The 13,207-nt window shown below is 44.3% G+C and overlaps 1 non-coding gene across 1 annotated transcript; it reads left to right on the top strand.

Moving 5' to 3' along the window:
* The first annotated feature begins 3,079 nt into the window (after nt 1-3,079).
* On the top strand, nt 3,080-3,261 carry LOC121462465. Its single transcript, XR_005976325.1, has one exon. It is a non-coding gene; the product is annotated as a U2 spliceosomal RNA (small nuclear RNA).
* Nucleotides 3,262-13,207: the final 9,946 nt, after the last annotated feature.

Here is a 13,207-nt window from a genome sequence, read left to right as displayed (position 1 = left end):
AGTATTCAACTTGTCTCTCCAGCGTGGTGTTTTGCCTTTTGGCGTCATTAAGCCCTGGTGCCATGCAACCACGGTTCTTTCCGCTCAGAGCCCTTGGCCTCTGCCCTTTGAGAGGACGCACTAGGCACCCTGTGCCGATCTCATTCTCGGACCCTTGGGTTCGTCCGCCCCTGCCCCTTGACTGACAGATCACCGGGCAGCTTATGCATTTCTCATGATTCTCGATAAAAAGTCATTGGATCTTGTTCTGCCTCACTCATAAGAATAAGCCCACCAAAAGCTGCTGTCTGGCACTTTGTACCCTGATATTTTCTGGGACCTTTGCAACATTCTGCCAGTGATCCTGATCTCTGTCGCATGCGGCGTGCTTGCTCAGTGGCAGAGCTCACTGAAAGGTAATCATTTGGTTCCCGGACCGTACCCACCTGCTCCATTCTTAACAGAGCCGCTCTCTCCATTGGCAACGAATCTGCTTTCTGATTCACTTGAGGCTTTGCCTTCCATTCAATATTGTCAATTGGGTCTTTGGTGGGGCTACTCGCCTCTGACCATTTCCCTGGATGTGAGGCTTCCTTCTCAAGCACAGTCCTCTCCTCCCCTTCTGGCTTCTCTCAAAGTCCCGGTACCAGGTGACTGTGTCTCTCTAGGGCTCAGAGCCCTTGGCCTCTGCCCTTTGTGTGATGACCCGCTGGACAGCCTGTACCTGTCTCGAAACTGATCCTCGCTGACTTCTTGGGATGCTAGGAATTCCAGACCCTTGACCTTCTCTGCCTCACTCATGGGAACTGTGTCATCGTCTACACCTCCTTGCTCCCATTGGGATGTTTTTCTGGAGACCCACTGACCAGTCCTGATCAGCTATTGTTTCAGGACTGCCAGCTGTTGGCCACAGAGCTAGAGGTTCAAGACCATTAAACATGTCTGGGTAATGCTGTGGTGATAGCAAAGGATCAGGTGTTTTAAGCCCTAGGAAGTCGACTTGGGTCCACCTCGAACAGCATTTTGCCTGATCCAAGTTGCAACTAACAGTTCTACAGAGCCTGGACGGTGAAGTGAAAGAGCCAGATACTCCAGGATATGGCCAGCGCCCCAGCTTTCCCAGGTTCCCCAAAGAAGAACGATGCCTTCCCAAGTCAGCAGGAAGTAGTCTTGAGAACATGGCATCCTCATCCCTGCCTCACAGGCCACCCCTTTCCACCTCCTCACATTTTTATAATAAATAAAAAGTGCTCAAGTATCTGGACTGGCCTGACCTTGAAGTATGATCCTCAGCTGGAGCCTCTAAGAGCATCTCCTGTGCACATTCACTATGTTCCCCTTTCAAAGGGTCATGCCCACCTCCCATCCCTCTCTCGCTCTCCCCCTCTCCTATTGCTACTCTTTTCACCAGAGGCTGGTTTCCCCTCTCCCCTCTCTCTCCCTCATTCACTTTTCCCCCAATTAAAAAAAAAAAACCTCTACCTGAGCTCTGTCTCTTGGCATAGTTCTCCCTCGTACCACTTTTCCTAAATTACAACAGCTTTCTCTGCCTTTTATGCCTTAACCATACTTGTTTTGGCTTTATACTGATTGAGAATCTATCATACTCAGTTTTACTATCACTGTGAGTTCAGTTAATTTATTGATGCTTCCCATGTTTAGGAAAACACAGATTGATTTTCTTTTAAAAATGTTATTTATTTTTATTACTTTATTGTTTTTTAGTGTGTATATGTGCATGTGTGTTTATGCACATGTGTGTGGGTGTTCATGGTCAGAGGTGAAGGATCTTCCTTTTCTTAATTAATATTACTATTACTGTGATGAAACACCATGGCCAACTCAACTTGGGAAGGAAAGGATTTATTCAGCTTGTGTTTCTGCATCACAGTTCATCATCAAAGGAAGTCAGGACAAGAGGAGCATAAAAAGGACAGGAACCTGGAGGCAGGAGGTGATGCAGAGGCCATAGAGGGGAACCGTTTACTGGCTTGCTCCTCAGAGCTTTCTCAGCCTTCTTTCTCATAGAACCAATGACAGCAGCCCAAGGGTGACACAATCGGTTGGTCCCTCCTGTATCAATCACTGATAAAGAAAATGTCCTACAGGCTTGCTTACAGTTGGATGTTATGGAGGCATTTTCTCAACTGAGGTTCCCTCCTCTCTGATGACTCTAGCTTGTGTCAAGGTGATATAAAACTAGCCAGTATACCCCTGGAGCTGGAATTATAGGTAATTATGAGCTAAGCAACATGGTTTGGGGGAACTAAACTGGGTACCCTCCTAGAGCACTAGGTTCTTAACTACTGAGCTATCTCTCTAGCTCCAACAAGTAGTCTGTATTTGACCAAGCTGAGTTTATCACAGAATACACAGGCAGTTTACATTTGTATTAAAGAATACTACAAAGGATCAGGTGCAGCGACACAGGGGGAATGGGTACTGAACTTCCATGTGCTCTCTGAGAGTCTCAGCTTTCTAGAACCTTTATGTATTTACCTGTCTGGAAATCTGCTGAGCCCTGTTCTGTCTTTGGGGGGGTTCTATGAAGACTTCATTGCATGGGAATCATTGTATAAGCCAGAATCAATAGCTTGGATGAAGGGACCCAGAAAAGGCCTGTCTACTTCTGCATTCTTAACTTAAATAACTGAATCAAAGAAGAGAAACTGTTGCTTGCCCCAGTCTTGTACTGCCTAGATTGCCTAGCAGGATCCATTGGGAATGGGGACAGTTTTATAACCTCCTATTTGAATTTGTTTCTTACCAAGACACAAAGCTAGAGAGGTTGAGGTTGAGAGTTTTCATTGTAGGGAAGAGAAGTTCTCTGTCTGTCTGTCTCTCTCTCTCTCTGTCTATCTGTCTCTCTCACATACACATTTATATATGCAATATATGTATGTATGTCTATGTACCATATACCATAATATATTGGACATATATAACATCACATTTCCACAGCTCCCTAACTCAAAATCCCTAAAGAATTTGGGTGTGACTAGAAAACTGAATTCAACAACATGTACAAGTAGTCTGTATTTGACCAAGCTAAGTTTATCACAGAATACACACAGGCAGTTTACATTTGAAATTAGTTCCTATCACATCTCAGCCCCTTGGCAAAGATCAAGTGTAATATCCGTTGTTACTGGTTTAAGATCAGGGACATGCCCAGTCTCAGCACAACATATTAAACAGCTTTGGGAAACAGAACAGTGAAATTTCTCAGTTCATTCCACACATTCATCTGGTTCTCCCGAGCCCCCCTGGAATGACACAGCCTCTTAGAAGACTAGAAATCAGCGTATGTATCAGTAGATGTCTTAGTTAGGGTTTCTGTTGCTGTGAAGAGACACCATGACCACGACAAGTCTTATAAAAAAAACATTTAATTGGGGGCAATCTTACAGTTCAGAGGTTCAATGTATTATCATTATAGTTAGGGGCATGCAGGCAGGCATGGTGCTGGATAAGGAGCTGAAGTTCTATATCTTGAATTGCACACAGCAGAAGCAGTCTATGTCCACGCTGGTTGTAGCTTGAACATAGGAGAACTCAAAGCCTACCCACACAGTGACACACATTCTCCTATAAAGCCACACCTCCTAATAAACTCACTATGGGGACCATTTTGGCAGGACAGAAACTCCCCTCTACAAAGAGGCAGGTAGATCTCTCATTTTCTTTTAAACCACCACAGTGGGATAAAACAAAAAACATGATTATCACCGCAAATTTAAAAACCAGTTAATATCCATTTGTGATGTAAAAGCAAATGAACATTGACAAATGAGTGCAAGAAACTCGAAAGGGAAGGGAGCCCCCCCTCAGTTTGATACACCCATGCATGTGCACGTGTACACACACACATACAAACAAGCACACTCATACACACACACACACATACAAACAAGCACACTCATACACACACACACACACACACACACACACACACACACACACGTATTAAAGGTTTGTTCTTCCACACCCTGACACTTGGAAGTGGCTGCTTGAGAGGTGATTAAGTCACTAGAGAAGAAGGGACTAAGCCATAGTGATGCTATGGCCGGATGGGATACTAAGAGATACTTCCTTCCTTTGAGTTGACTTTATCAAGTATTTTGTCATAGCTCTGGGACACTAGCATACCAAATAGCCTGAAACAAGAGCGTGGGACAATAACAAATATTATTCCAACAAATAATATGGAACCATAACATGCCAGAAGAGGTACGGTGAGATGGTTAACCTGGAGTTCAAACTAGCTGAACTTCCCCCTACAATCTCAGCTACCGCCAGCATGTGGGCAAACTAGTTATTTGGGGGCTTTGTCACGTGACCAACCAGTAATTAAACAGAGAGGAAGAAAACATAATAAAATCCTCCAGGTGCAAAACTATTTACACAGCTCTGCTGAGACAAGCTACTGTGATGGCATTGCCGAGGGGGGAGGGTGCTGGGGTCAGGAAACAGCAGTTCTCTTCCTACCTATTTTGCCGAGGGTTGCTTTACGTCTCATTGGAAAGAAACCTTGCTTTGGTGTCAGCCCTCCTTTCGTAAGGAGCTAGGGAAATGAACCAAATCTTCAATGAGTTTTCTAACCTCCCGAGAGATGAATATGCAAAGAAACAGCCTTGACATTTAGAATGCCCTGGAAATTTCCACTAAGGATGTGCAGGTGTCAGCAGTATAAAGCAAAATGAAAGGTTTTCTGCGTGTCCAAGGCCCCCTTTCAGCCTGCTCTGCTAAGTCTCCGGGGCCCCGTAAAGCCCCTTGGACATGGACTAGAGAGACAGATAATGTGTAACTAGAAAGAACGCTGAGCTTGGCAATCAGAGGACCTGGTTAAAGAGAGCCTCTCAGGCTCCTGGGATCCTGGGTGCATCTCTGGACCTCCTCGGGCTTTTGCTTGCTTGTGTGTTCTCTGCGATTGTCTTTTCACAGGCTTAACTTGAGTCCACGCCAGTTCATTAGGCTGCTGTCCCAAATCTATGACATTACTGGAACTGACCCATCAACATGAAGGTCACTTTCTAATTATGCTGACTCACATCCATGTCCTGGCCTGGCTCTCTTCATGACTCACCCTGCATCTGTCGCGTGGTGGCCTGGGGCCACCACAATGTTTTCTTTCGTCCATGCAGTATTCAGGGCACAGCGTCTAAGATGGCAGCCTCCTTCTCCTCACAGTCTGCCAGACAGCTAATGGACCAGTCCCTGTGATCTGCAAGGATTTTAGCAAAGTATTATTACTTATTTATTTTGATTTTTTGAGACAAGGTTTTTCTGTGTAGCCCTGGCTGTCCTGGAACTCAGAGATCCACCTGCCCCTGCCTCCTGAGTGCTGGGATTAAAGGCGTGCACTACCATGCCCGGCTTTTGAGTATTATTTTTAACCTCAAGCAAAAAGAAGTAAATGTTTAAGTTCTTAGAAATGTTTGATATATTTTCTGTTAAGACACGATGGCTTGTGAGAATGTAGACATTTTACACAGTCAAAGGAAAACCAGAAATCCCACCTCACCCCAAATGCTCATGGCTTGGGAATCCTCTGCAATGCTGTCCTCAGAAACCATAGTGTGGAAAAGCAAAGGCTATCACGAGAGGGGATTCTGAACCCAAACTTCCTGAATGGATTTCCAAGCATATTGGTAGTCTGTTATCAGAACTGTAAAATAAACACACTGAGAAAGAATAGCAATTGACTATGCTCTTGACACCTTATGCGATCCTCTGGACATTCCCACACGGTCCCTTTGAGTTTTTTTCTCTTTTGACTCAGTCTGAGGCCAGGACAGCACGTGTTGTAGCACTCTGGGATGCAGGCAGGAAGAATAGCTGTCAAAGGTGGCCCACGTGTCTAGCTCTCTCATTAGGTCATCCTACTCACAGAACCTATCCCAGGAGAGTAGGGAGAGAGTCGAGCCTGTGTATAAAGATAGTTCCCCCAATAATGTAAAGTATGATGGAGAAATAATTCCATATCATTTAAGCATGTGATGGGAAAGGTCACTAAAACGATGCTTTTCTGGTACACGTTCCAGTGCCACACAAGCATTTTCTGCTGTGGACCCAAGTGGAAATGAGGCCGGAAGCTTCCTATGTGATATTCTTGACCATCTGAAGACCAAAACATAGGCGAGATGAAGCAAGGCAGAATGCTCCCGGGGATGATTGGAGATCAGTACAATCAGGGAGCGCAGGCTTTACCTTCTGCTTCTTCATGCTTCATCAGTTTCCCAGCTCACTCACTGAGAGCTTTCTCTAAAAACAAAACACCAAAACCAAAACACCGGTCCAGTCCCTTGGGTGAACCAACTGCTGTCTCCTGCTCGTCATCACCACTTCTTCCCACAGCTGCAGTGAGGAGTGGGCCAGAGTCACAGATTCGCCTCGCCGCTGTCTGTGAATGTCACAGCCTGGGCAGACAGGTTTAGAGGAAAGTCCCAAAGCGAGCGTGCAGGAGCCTTCTGTGTCTATTTTCAAATGACTGTTTTGAGAACACAGGAAGAGACACAGCAAGAGGGTTGGCCATGCAGGAGTCGGGTGCAGCCCTGAGCATGGCTTAGGGTCGAGGGGAGCTGATGGACTGCCTGTGGCTGTGTGTCGGGGGAAAGGGCAGGTGATGATGTCACAGTTTTTCTTATGCTGTGAGAACTCCAGACTCTCAGCACTCCTAAGTTTATTCACCTTAAATTGGAGAGCAGGTGTTGAGGCTTGAACTTTACAGTCATGCCCGGTGTGTGGAAGTTTCTGGAAGTTTGGCTTATGGAGTAACTGAGTATGCTCTGTAAGTTTCACAATAAGAAAAAAATTAACAAACAAAAACTATCCAGGAGGGTGGGCCTAAGTACATATAGATCAGGAAGCTACAGGGAACAGAATCTAGAGGGAACTCCCCAAGGGTACTTACATTACATCACAATGAAATTATTGGTAAGGTTATTTTCTTATGGTATCTTTCTGTATTTTCTGATTTTTCAAAACTGCATGTATTAAAGACTTTGGTGATAGTGGAAATATATATATATATATATATAATTTGCATTTTCTAATTGCTTTGCAAAAAACTAATTCCAATTTCTGCCATAAAAGGCATACAGTTGTCTTTTATTTGAATATAAATAACATATCTTCATATGTTATTTATAGACACACATATTTGAATATATGTGAATCTACAAAGATTCTAAAGCGCAGTTCATGCCTCTGCTGGCTCTCCTTTCATTTCTGGGGGAGGAAGGGAATTTTGTTAGTGCTTCTTTGGCTCTGGCTCATCAGGGACCCACATACCTCAGGTCTGCTGCTGCTGCAATTGTTTATAGAGCATTTGTTTAAAACTTAGAAGTGCACATGCCTTCCCTCACGTTCCTCATTCACTCCATTAACAGACATCGAGTGCTAAGCTGTAAGAGTATTGGTAAATGCATGTGTGTTTGTCCTGAACAAACTTTCTTGCTGAGATCAAAGACGAATGAACCCACAGCTTCAGCAGTTCTTAAAATTTTAGTACACATCAGAAATTGCCTGCAGTGCTTCCTAAGTCGTGGTTGCTAGGCTCCGCGATAAGCGTTCAAAAGAGAGGTGTACAGTGCACTGTGGGCACACAGTCATGTGTCTGCATCAGATAGTGTCAGGGCTGAACGCTACAGAAGCAGAGATGACGGGCAGGATAGGAGCTTTGAGGCAGAATTTAAAACCTGTCCGTGCAGTCTTTGAAGGTTCACTTACTAGTAGCTCTGGGCCACAGCACCACTTCTTTCCCAATCCAGCAACAGTGATGCTCTCTGAGATAGAATTTTCCCCATTCTGTTTTCTACTCCATCCCCTCCCCTCAAATTCTCCCGGCTTCAAAGCAATCAGGAGGGCTCCACCTTCCAAAACGGGCAGGTCCCGCTCGAGGTCTGTGTTAGTTAACTTCCTGCTTCTTTAACAAAGATGGATCCCACTCGGTGGGATCCAAGAAGGACAGATGTTGGTTTTGGATCACAGTTTGGAGTTTTCCGTGTGTGACCATTTGGCTTGGCTGCTTTGGTATGAGGTGGACCAGACAGTAGCAGCACACGGTGGAGCTAAACCATTCAACTTAAGACCAGAGGCGAAGGCAGTCACATCGTTCAAGAGCCTTCAACAGGCACCACCTCTGGCAAGTTCCATCCCAGCATTTCTCTGGGGAAGTAACACATGGAGTTTTGCCCAACGACAGCTAACAACAGCAGGACTCGGTGCAGTTATAACACCATTAGCTTCACAGAATGTGACCTCACTGCTGCTGAGTCAGACCTCTGGAATGCAATGCTTTTAAGAAAAGAGGCCTCACTAAAAATATCAGCATAGCTAGTTTCTGTAGAGACCCCTCGAATGCTGCATGCATGGGAAGGGGAGGGAAGAAAAGAACCCAGAGCTACAAAGTCTACTGACCTTCGCCAAGGTACAGCGACCCATTAGTGACTCTGTTTAAGGTGCATTCATCTAACGATCATAAGTAAGAAAGAGTGCCTGTTACTTAAAATAGTAAGGCACTTATGAGATGCTTTCTATTTTTGTTTATTTATTTATTCATGTTTTGAGATGATTTTATATGAGTGCTCCTAAAGTGATGGCAGTTTCCCTAAGGTGAGTCTAGCTGGATGTAGCCAGACAGAAAGTGCATGTTTCATGACCTGCATCCATGAACCTTCTCTTTTGCTACTGAATAACAAAAGGACAGATCATTTTGTGGCAGGACATGTATTCACTCTGCAATTTCATTTTTACATAACTGTGCAGTTTCATTTTGTTTTGGTGGTGCTGAGGATCAACTCCAGGACCTAGCATATGATAAATGGATATTCTGCCTCTGGGCTACACCATAGCCTGCAGACTCTGTTTTATTTGTTGTTAGGGGTTATAAATACAATAGTTAATAAATCCATAATAATGAGGGTCTATAAGTCATAATCTCCTCTTCAAAAAATATGGTGACCCCCAACCACAAAGTTATTTTCCTTGCCACTTCATAACTGTAATGTTGCTACTGCTACGAATCATAATGTAAATATTTTGGGAGACAGAGGTTTGCCGAAAGGATCATGATCTATAGGTTGAGAACTAATGTCTAATCAAACAGGCAAGTTCTAGGTACAGTGAGAGATTCCCATTCCTCAAGGAGTTGGTGACCTCTGGCTTCCGTTCACATACATGTACATGTATATGCACACACACACACACACACACACACACACACACACACACACACAGGAGGGTGCATGCACAGAAAGTGATACAACAGACTAAAGATGCTGCCACTGACCATTTCTGGGAACATGAGCTTTGAAGTAAAGAGAGTCACAGATGTAACTCGCAGACTAAAATCAGAATCCGCAAGTGGCGATATTGATAGAAACAAATGAAGAAGCATTGTTGGTGAGGAGTGGCTTGCCAGCTAGTAACTGAGGATGGTGGGACTAGAAATTCTCTTCTGCATCACCACCATTATAACCAGGCGAGCAGGGCTGGGGCTGGCAACCACAGCAGGTGAACTTTTGAAGCATAAAAGGCCCCTGTGTCTAGTCCGTCCCTGCTGCGGTGTTTAACTACCAAGGGTGAAGTTGCCATTTTTAGAGGAGAACAGACGCCACCTTGAAGGATTAAATTTACATCACCAGATGCGCCCATGTTCTTCAACAGGAGGCCCTAACAGAAAGCATGACATCACTCCCGTGATATTCTCACACGGAAACGTAGCAAGCCGATCACGAGGAAAACTCAAAATGCTCAACTCTGGTACCAAGTGTTTGATCGGAACTCTTTAAAACGTCAAGCCCAGAATGAAGCATACTAGTTGACTATCTGTTAGGACCAGAATCTGCGAGTGTGTGGAGATGCATGTAGATGAATAGACAGGTACCATATGTGTGACAGGTTACGTTAAGTATGTCCTATAGGGCAATGATACAATAGCATTAATATTGTTTCTGATTTTTGAGAAACTGAGCGTAGCTGAGGATAAGTTGGGTCTTGTTTTCAGGAAGGAAGAGGAATTGAGTATGCAATTTATAGGCAATTGGATCAGAGGAAGTGTGTGTGTGTGCGTTTGTGTGTGTGTGTGCGTGTGTGTGTGCATGAGAGGGGGTGGGGGCAATATAAATGAAATACATTACTGATATTTCAAGTCCATGTGAGTAGCATTATAATTAATCATCAAAACAATTTTTGCAACTTTCCTGTATCTTTGAAATCATTTCAAAGTAAATGGTAGCCATAGTGAGAAGAGGAGAAAAAGACTTTCAAACAAAGATGCCTGGATACAAGTTAGCAAAGATGTTCATCGTGTTTACATCTAAACTGGGCTGCATGCGACATAAAAACTTCATTCGAAGTCAGACTTCCTTACGCTTTTATGTTTTATACCCACTCAGCCATACACATGAGTTTCGCTCTGCCTGTGTCCCTGCCCTGCCTCTCTGCTGTCATCGTAACGCCATGCACAGATATACCCTGCTGGACTCCAGCAGCTGCGGTGGAGCTAAAATAGTTCCCGACGAGATAGTGACAGTAAGGCAGCTGTAGCCTCAAGTGACTTGGAATGTCACATGGCTTGTTCCCAGGTGCCGAGGACACCATGTGACAGGAGGAATTCTAAAAATGGCTGCGTCTGCACTTTGGTATAGAAGCCCCAAAGCTCCAGGCCAGAGTGTGGACTTGTGTGTCTGCAAAAGTTGTCATTGGAATTAAAAAAATAAATTAAACTTGGTAGTTATTACAGATTGATAGAATACACCCCTCTTAATGTTTGGGTACTTTGGGATACAATTCTTTTTCCTCTAATCTGGTTTGCTTGTATGTATGTACGCACAAATGCAAATGCGTGTGCGTTTCAACTTATTTATTTATTGTTTTGTTTTTGAGAGCGAGAGGCAGAATCAGCATATGGAGGCCCAAGCTGTCCTTGAACTTGTGGCTCTGCGTCAGCCTTCCAGAACACTGAGTTCAAAGGTGTGTGCAACCACGCTAGCTTTGGTTATAGTTTTAAAAATAAATTCTCAAAGGGCACTTTTCCAATGTTGGCCCGAGATAGCAAACAGTCAGCCAACATGGCTCTGACCTGATGGGGTAACGGCGAGCAATGGGTCCTCTTTGGGTGGCAGGGGCAGTGAGAGCGCTGTAGTCTGAGCTGGAAGGCTGGGATGAGGAGACGGGTCTGGTGGTCTCTGACACAGCTCATTCCCAGCAATGTCTGCCACTTGGAACTGATATTAGAGCGTCACTGGTGTTTCTTTCGGTCTCAGACAGAAGAGTACTTATGACAGGATTCCAGAAGGCGGTTATTTCCACCCCACCCCAGGTTCACGGGTAGCCCAGGTTGGCCTCGAACTCACTGGCAGCCGAGGATGCCCTTGAGCTCCTGATCCGCTGACGCTAGCCTCTGAAAGCGGAGATTATCAACCTGTACTGCCACGTCTGGTCTATGCTGCTCTGCCGCTCAAACTCAGGGTCCCACACTTGCCAGGAAAGCTCTCTACCCTGCCAGCTGAGCTACATTCCTATCCTGCTTCCTAACTTTCTCCAAAGCTTCTAGACAATGCTTTTCCGATATATCAGCAGGCATTTTGGATTTTTCATCAATCAAAACCCGCAACGAATGTGTATCAGGCTTTTCATGTGCCAAAGGTGTTTTCTGTGTCACTTTTGTGGTTGTTTGGAAGAAAACAGTCCCCCAAAGGGAGTGGCACTATTAGGAGGCGTGGCCTTGGTGGAGGAAGTGTGTCACTATGGAAGCGACTTTTGAGGTCTCTTTTGCTTAAGCTTCCTGCAGTGTGACAGTCAGTAGCCATGTCTGCCTCTACACCGCCATGTTCCCCATTATGAGGATAATGGACTGAACCTCTGAAACTGTAAACCAGCCACCCCAAGTAGATGCTTTCTTTATAGCGGTCATGGTGTCTCATAAAAGCCCTAAGACAACTGTGTTTTTGAAGAGTCCCATGAGTGAATATGCTATGTCTTTTTACTTTTAACTTTCTTCCTGTTACCTTCTTGACTTTATTCCCAGAGGCTGGCAGCATTCTATGCTGGGACATATTCTTGATCCCTCACTGGTCAAGTCAGACTTTGAGGGTCTATGAACCTAATTTTTGAGCCACTTCCATGACTCGGGCACTTTGAGGCCTGCTTCTACATTAAATAACGTGCATTTGGAAACAGCCCAACAGACTTCCTGCTCTTTACAGACCACTTTAGGAAATCGAATAAAAGCCTTTGAAACAAAACCTTGGGGATTCCAAGTCTTCTCCCCAAATAGCGAAAAGGAAATGTCTGACAGTGAAAATTTATTATTTTTGTCATTACAAAACAGTGAATGTGATACTATGTTTAGTCTTTATTTACCTGCAGAGAATGAAGGTCAACCATGGTGAGAAATTAAATGTAAAAATCTAACAAGATTATAAATGGATTTACAGGCTTTAGACTGATTCAGATGTGTCGTATGTATGCATCACCACGACTTCAATGTTAACAGTGATAAAAACTCCACGGTCCTCTGGCAGTAAGTATAGCTGGCAGTTACAGCCGGTTCAGGCAACTTCAAAGCATCAAATCACTAAGTCTCTGGAGTAAGCACATGAACTAGGTTCTAGCACATCCATTTGGCAGTGAAGGGATGGGTGTGAAGGACCAGGGCCCCACGGTGTGTGTCTGATGAACAGCAGGACTCACAGCCAGACCCTGAGCGCTGACTCCAGAGTCCAGACCTCTAGTGATGTGTTTGGCTATGTTTGAGCTATTATCAACAAACTCCGCGGTCCCCCACTGTAACTCATTGGGTGGTCTCCCTCTCATCTCAGACAACCAGCCTCAAAGGAGTGGATTTGTAACATACTGTAAAGTTTCTTCCCATGCACAAATTCAAGTTCCCCAACTGAGATGAGACACACGCCAGTACCTCTCCTAGCACGCTATTTTTTTTCCACACAAGCCCAATAAATGGCACAGCTTCAAGTGCATGGGAAATAAAATAAGAGCCAGGAAATGACAAGCCCTTTAATTTAAATATAATTTGATTAATTATACATTATGTAAATGTGATCGCTATAATTTAATATTAATTAAAACGTTAAATTTCTGGAAATTCACCAATTTGATCTCAAGATACCACTCTATCAGGTAATTCATTTTTCTGGAAGTTTTTTTTTTAATGTAAAATTAAATCAAGGGTGAAACAGACGCTTTGTATTACAGTCTCTAC

The sequence above is a fragment of the Microtus oregoni genome, unplaced genomic scaffold (assembly GCF_018167655.1).
Source record: "Microtus oregoni isolate MIOR12 unplaced genomic scaffold, Mior012 000024F_ref0000369, whole genome shotgun sequence".
Classification (NCBI taxonomy): Eukaryota; Metazoa; Chordata; class Mammalia; order Rodentia; family Cricetidae; genus Microtus; species Microtus oregoni.
This window is presented reverse-complemented; position numbering and strand designations above follow the sequence as displayed.